This window comes from Hibiscus syriacus, unplaced genomic scaffold, assembly GCF_006381635.1.
Source record: "Hibiscus syriacus cultivar Baekdansim isolate YM2019G1 unplaced genomic scaffold, ASM638163v2 tig00010573_pilon, whole genome shotgun sequence".
Taxonomy (NCBI): Eukaryota; Viridiplantae; Streptophyta; class Magnoliopsida; order Malvales; family Malvaceae; genus Hibiscus; species Hibiscus syriacus.
In genome coordinates this window covers 99,507-107,962 of record NW_024062225.1, presented here as the reverse complement: position 1 = coordinate 107,962, position 8,456 = coordinate 99,507, and positions in this window count along the sequence as shown.

The window sequence follows — 8,456 nt, the reverse complement described above, 5'->3', positions numbered from 1 at the left end:
ATCATACCTAAACAATTACTACTATCATTTCATACCACTCATACTTTTACATGTAACAAATATATGCATACATATATGTCATTATCATTCATATCTTATCTCATGTTCCTATGATCTCTTATGTCTATATCATATAACATATACCATAACCAATTGCACATATACATATCATGTCATGTAAACTATATATATATATATACTATCATTGATTCCTTTCATCATATGGTCTTATAAGTTACCATTTGTACAATCAATATCACACATGAAATTCCACAAGGAAACAAACATATTATAATATCACTTTATTAATATTATCTATTTAATAGCCCATGATACACATGTGAGAACTAAAGATATGCGAGTACATAGAGGTTGTGCACTAATGTTGTCAACACAGGTCATATAATTGCACCGAAGTGCCACATATAATTGCACTGGAATGCCGCGTAGAATTGCACCGTAGTGCCATATAATAATGTCCATAAGGACCACATATCATTCCTTAAGAATCATATACATATACAAGGGATCAAGTATGTGTCTCACCAGACTTCACACATGTTCCAAAGAATACCTATATGTCCCGAAGGACTACATATCATTCCTTAAGAATCATATACATATACCAAGGATCAAGTATGTGTCTCACCAGACTTCACACATGTTCCAAAGAATACATATATGTCCCGAAGGACCACATAGACCCTCGACTCTTGGCATGCCAACTATACCCCTAGCACTCATGACACATAACATGGGCATTATCTTTTATATCCTTTTACATATTCATGTAACCATATATATTCATATAAGCTCATGGTTTCATTCACATATACATGTAATCACGTAGTTCATGTCAATTCTCATATGAGTTCATATTCATATAAACATAGGATTCACCCTCATGTATCACATATACTTTCTCTTTCATATGGCTCATAACATTTCTCATGTGTTCATATGACATGTAAATCATTGTCATCTTATCATGTTATCACATAAACATATCATCTTACAATACATACAAAACACATCAATACTTATACTCACATATACCTATCATTTCATTATCCTTATTATTATTCTTATCATCACCATTAATCCCTTTTACTTACATATTCATATCAATAACACATATTCATGCACACATATAAATCATAACAAATACATACTTCTATGAATTCATGTTTTTCACTATTGGAAATAGACTTATCACAAGTCTTATTTTCCCTTGAACCTCATATACTAGAGAATGTGCACTCACCTTAGCCTTGTTTGCTTTGAATCAATCTTAATCCTTAGATTGTTCCGGAACAAGCTTTATTCTATATCTACATCATAATAATACATTGATACATATCAGTATACTAATTGATATCTTCTAAATTGTCACTTCTTAGGCTAAAAGAAAAGCCCATTTCATCTTTTAATGAAAGTATGCATCGATACACTGCACAGTGTATCGATGCATTCCCTTTCGGTGCATCGATGCACTACCTGTGCATCGATGCATAAAATACATTCGATGTTTGTTTATTACTGGGATGCATCGATGTATGCCTTATGCATCGATGCACCAATTGTATTCGATGTTTTTAGATTAAAAGAGTGCATCGATGCACTACCTGTGCATCGATACACCTTCAAACAATTTCTGGGTTTTAACCCTTGATGCATCGGTGCACTATGAATATGCATCGACGCACTCTGCCCATAATCCTCTTTTTGAACCCGAAAATTCATTCTTTTTATATTAAATCCTTCATATTTCAACCCCTTTCATATTCCTAACTTACATATACATACTTAAACTCATTAATATTCGTTTATCTCATCTTTAACCTTAATATCCTCTCCTCTTTAGGAATTTCAAGAATCATACCCTATTTTCCACATATTTCAAATCTAATTCTAACACTTAATACTTCTTAATTAAGCTGATGACAAGTCAAATTTAGTTTCAAGTTCAACTTATCAACTTCATTCTGGATATTCACTCAAGAACTCCAAATCTTTAATCTTCCCTAACTCATTTATCTTTTGATCTTAAGATAACTTAAGCTTTCCTTAAGCTTAAGTATCACCTAAGAATCATAACCCAACTTTTAATTCAACAAACAACCAACTAATTAAGAAACTCGCCTTTGAGTTGGAGTTTCACGCACAAAGAAGAAAGGAGGAGAAGAGAATTCTGGAGACATTGTTTTTGGTTTCCTACACTCCCACGTGTAAAAATATATATCCCTACTATCACATTTTTAATTCCTTAAATGATCAAATGACCATTTTACCCTTTAGTTCCTTTAATAATTACTAACAACTTTTAGGAAATACTTCCAAATAAATCACTGAACTAATCCATTCTTCTACTTTAGTCACCAAATTCTGAAACTTTACAATTTGGTCACTAACCCATAGTTTGGGATGTTACAAATCTCCCCTCCTTTTAAAAATTCATCCTCGAATTTTCACTGCACATCCTGAGAAGAACATATCTTATAACGTTCTCATGTTGCTTTCTGAACTTAATCTTTTGTATCAACTTTAATAACTTGGTTCTTATCTTTTCAATTATTCAACTACCTTTTTACTTTATATCTCCTATCATGTCACTTATCAGATAGACAATAACATTAATTTTTATTACTCAAACTAATAAATCAATCAAATTCCTTGTCAATCTTCAATTGTCTTTCAAGAATCACCAAACTTTTATTTCATCCTTACTTAACTGACTCCAAAATTTCCTTAATACATATAAATCTTTATTCATTTCTCTGACTACATCCACTTGACCAAGAAACATAACCTTAAATCTTCATCATAACTGATTAAACATACACTTTGCATAACTAAACAATTTCTCATATTACCTGACATACCTTTCTTACTTCTGGTTAAACTTATAACCTATATCTCAACATAATCTTTATCACATCTAATTCTTTAAACTTCATCCTTTCATTTTCTTCATAAATCAAAATCTTCTTATACACCAATCATATCTTTCTTTCATGTTCACATACTCTATTCCTATCACTTAAACTTATCTCTGATTACCAATCTTTATTATATCTTTATAACTTTACTAATCAACTTCACTTATACAGAACCTCATTCTTATCGTATCTTGCTTGTATTTTCTTCCTTCAAAATTTTCTTTAAAACACATAAATATTTATCTCCTTGCCTATATGATATCTATATGATCAAAATACACAACCACATCCAGATTCGTATCTCATTTGATTAACTTACTTTATGTTTCCTTCAAATATGATAATTCTAACATCCATGCCATTACAGCTAATTAATAACAACTTTTCAATCTAGGGCGTAAGCCCTGATCAAATTAATCATAAACATCATTTCAGTTAAAATCAACCCAGTGTAATTCACTTATTGAACCCATACTCTCAGTTATATACAGTATTATGTCTTGTCTCTTTTATTACCTTTCATTTCAATGATTAAAATACATAACCATATCTCAATCTACACCATACATAATTAGCTTACCCTGAAATCTTCTTCTAATCCTTTAACTTTAATACACTACTATCTTATAACTCTGTTAGTCAACATCGATTCTTTCAATCTAAAACATAAACCTTCATTGAACCATTCATGTACATTCTTTGCAGTCAGAATTATTTCAACAATAGTTTACTCAACTAATCAAATAAACATTCAATCGCATACACCATGTCACTTCCATTATTCAAGCTTAACATTCTAACTTCCTTTATTTATAAACTGATCATTGATGTACCCATACTTAAACTCTTCTTATCAATCCTTAGTTTTACTCAAACATTTGAATCATCACTTCCTTCACTCTATCACTTTACTAAAATCACAGTATACAACTGTGTCCAGATTCACTGCATATTTGGTTATCATAACCTACCATATCTTGAAATCTTGTAATTTCAATACATTCCGTCCCATAATCTTGTTAGCCCACGCTAATTTCCATCTTAAATACAAAACCAGTATCTACCTCACTTGATACATTTAAAATACTTCTTATCCTTCACATTATTTAATTTCTAGCAAAACACTTAATCCATTCCTTGGTCTTTATCCATTTATCCTTTTATAATCCGCATTGTCTTATACATAACTAAACCATATCATGTTCTTCATACTCCCATGCTCTTTTATATCACATGTATTTATCCTTAACTATCACTCCTTATCACATTTTCATTACTTTGTTAGTCAACTTTACTTGCACAAAACCTTATTCTTTACCATTCTTATACTTATGTTTTCTCCACTTGTTTAAAAAAAATCACCAGATTTCAATACTCATCTAATCCATTTAAAATACTTTTTCTGCTTCGATTTACATAACTTCTAAAAGAGATTTTAACCCAATTCACAAGGGTTGTCTTTAACCCTGACTTATCCTTAATTAACTCTTTATTTAATTTTTCAAGATCAAACCTACTGTTGGAGTCTGTCGAACTCTCATCTGATTTGATTCTCTGACGGAGAATCAACTAATTCAATTCTGTATGGTTTAAAGTTGAACCAGAATCTCTACCTTTCTTTGATGGTGCTAAAATTCTATGAAGCACTAATTCTTTTAATCATCTGAGATTTTTTTTCCAATCCTTTTATTCTTAGCTCTCTCTAGAGCTTTAACACGATCAACCATTTCTTGAAATGAGAACAATTTCAAAACCAGTAAAACTCTTTTAATTTAAGGCACAAGTCTTAAACAATCAATCACATGTATCCTTTTTATCCTTCTTAATCAGAATCAATTCAACAATAAATCTGCTTAACTTATCAAACTTACTTTCATACACATGCATGGGTAATTCCCTTGCTTCAAGCTCATATATTCGAGCTTCATTTATCCGCCATACTCTAACTTGTCAAAGTAGTAACGAAACTACTCAATTTAATTTCTCCTCTTTGGAGAAATAAAAACCTTCTATCATATCATCTAACCGTAGGTCTGTAACAACAGAACCTTCCTCAAATCCATCCTTGAACTCGCGTGCTCTTAACTTTTCAACTAATTCGATACATTCATTCTATGAGTTAAAAAAAATATAAATTGAAAATTCATCAGAATATTCTTCAACATGGTGAAGACATTCCCTAAGTTTATACAGGCACTTCCTGAGGTTTTTCGCTCTTCTCCCTGCCTGGCCAGGGCAGGTGAATGCTATTACCTTTAGTCTATTACCTTGTGCTTCACTTTGGAAGCTCTCATGATCATACATCTAATATAACAAAATATTTTAATTCTATTAGCAAAACAATACACTCCTTACACTATCAGATCAGAAATTATTCACTTTATGTTGGCATGTACTTTTTAAAACACTTTTTACTTCGATTGATGCCTAGAATCGGCTAAACCGTAGCTCTGATACCATTAAATGTAACACCCCAACCTGTATCCGACCCGGATACGAATCCGAGGTGTCACATTGACCTTTGAAAACATGTACTTGCATAAAATAGTGAGTAATTTAAAACTTTTATAACATATAAATGACTAATTTACATAAAAGACATTTTCATTATTACAAAACCAATTAGAGCGTGTATATTTCACTTATTTATTTACATATAACTATTCGAAACATTTATAAAACTGTTCATAGCTTAAACAATATATTCTTTTGAAAACATGCCAACTAGAACTTTATATACTAAAATACATATTATTCACATCTTTTCTGATCTGACCTTTAGTAAGGAGAACGGACCTGTCTTGCTCCACATTGCTCTTTACTCATCTCAAAACCTACGTGTAAATCACTTACACGCTAAGTCAAAGACTTAGTGAGACATATAAACATATAAGGTAAACGGTAACTAATAATCATACCTAAACAATTACTACTATCATTTCATACCACTCATACTTTTACATGTAACAAATATATGCATACATATATGTCATTATCATTCATATCTCTTATCTCATGTTCCTATGATCTCTTATGTCCATATCATATAACATATACCATAACCAATTGCACATATACATATCATGTCATGTAAACTATATATATACTATCATTGATTCCTTTCATCATATGGTCTTATAAGTTACCATTTGTACAATCAATATCACACATGAAATTCCACAAGGAAACAAACATATTATCATATCACTTTATTAATATTATCTATTTAATAGCCCATGATACACATGTGAGAACTAAAGATATGCGAGTACATAGAGGTTGTGCACTAATGTTGTCACCACAGCTCATATAATTGCACCGAAGTGCCACATATAATTGCACCGGAATGCCGCGTAGAATTGCACCGTAGTGCCATATAATAATGTCATAAGGACCACATATCATTCTTAAGAATCATATACATATACTAGGGATCAAGTATGTGTCTCACCAGACTTCACACATGTTCCAAAGAATACCTATATGTCCGAAGGACCACATATCATTCCTTAAGAATCATATACATATGCCAAGGATCAAGTATGTGTCTCACCAGACTTCACACATGTTCAAAGAATACATATATGTCCCGAAGGACCACATAGACCCTCGACTCTTGGCATGCCAACTATACCCCTAGCACTCATGACACATAACATGGGCATTATCTTTTATATCCTTTTACATATTCATGTAACCATATCATATATTCATATAAGCTCATGGTTTCATTCACATATACATGTAATCACGTAGTTCATGTCAATTCTCATATGAGTTCATATTCATATAAACATAGGATTCACCCTCATGTATCACATATACTTCTCTTTCATATGGCTCATAACATTTCTCATGTGTTCATATGACATGTAAATCATTGTCATCTTATCATGTTATCACATAAACATATCATCTTACAATACATACAAAACACGTCAATACTTATACTCACATATACCTATCATTTCATTATCCTTATTATTATTCTTATCATCACCATTAATCCCTTTTACTTACAATATTCATATAAATAACACATATATTCATGCACACATATAAATCATAACAAATACATACTTCTATGAATTTTTCTATGTTTTTCACTATTGGAAATAGACTTATCACAAGTCTTATTTTCCTTAAACCTCATATACTAGAGAATGTGCACTCACCTTAGCCTTGTTTGCTTTGAATCAATCTTAATCCTTAGATTGTTCCGGAACAAGCTTTATTCTATGTCTACATCATAATAATACATTGATACATATCAGTATACTAATTGATATCTTCTAAATTGTCACTTCTTAGGCTAAAAGAAAAGCCCATTTCATCTTTTAATGAAGGTATGCATCGATGCACTGCACAGTGTATCGATGCATTCCCTTCGGTGCATCGATGCACTACCTGTGCATCGGATGCATAAAATACATTCAATGTTTGTTTATTACTGGGATGCATCGATGCATGCCTTATGCATCGATGCACCAATTGTATCCGATGTTTTTAGATTAAAAGAGTGCATCGATGCACCAATTGTATTCGATGTTTTTAGATTAAAAGAGTGCATCGATGCACTACCTGTGCATCGATACACCTTCAAACAATTTCTGGGTTTAACCTTGATGCATCGGTGCACTATGAATATGCATCGATGCACTCTGCCCAGAATCCTCTTTTTGAACCCGAAAATTCATTCTTTTATTAAATCCTTCATATTTCAACCCCTTTCATATTCCTAACTTACATATACATACTTAAACTCATTAATATTCATTTATCTCATCTTTAACCTTATATCCTCTCCTCTTTAGGAATTTCAAGAATCATACCCTATTTTCCACATGTTTCAAATCTAATTCTAACACTTAATACTTCTTAATTAAGCTGATGACAAGTCAAATTTAGTTTCAAGTTCAACTTATCAACTCCATTCTGGAAATTCACTCAAGAACTCCAAATCTTTAATCTTCCCTAACTCATTTATCTTTTGATCTTAAGATAACTTAAACTTTCCTTAAGCTTAAGTATCACCTAAGAATCATAACCCAACTTTTAATTCAACAAATAACCAACTAATTAAGAAACTCACCTTTGAGTTGGAGCTTCACGTACAAAGAAGAAAGGAGGAGAAGAGAATTCTGGAGACATTGTTTTTGGTTTCCTACACTCCCACGTGTAAAAATATATATCCCCACTATCACATTTTTAATTCCTTAAATGATCAAATAACTATTTTACCCTTTAGTTCCTTTAATAATTACTAACAACTTTTAGGAAATACTTCCAAATAAATCATTGAACTAATCCATTCTTCTACTTTAGTCACCAAATTCTGAAACTTTACAATTTGGTCACTAACCCATAGTTTGGGATGTTACATAGGTCATATGTAAATTATATAGTATATAAATATCAACTATAGTATATATATAGGTCATATGTAAACTATAGTTAGTATATAAACTATATAGTTTATATATAAACTATAGTTCATATATAAATATCAACTTTAGT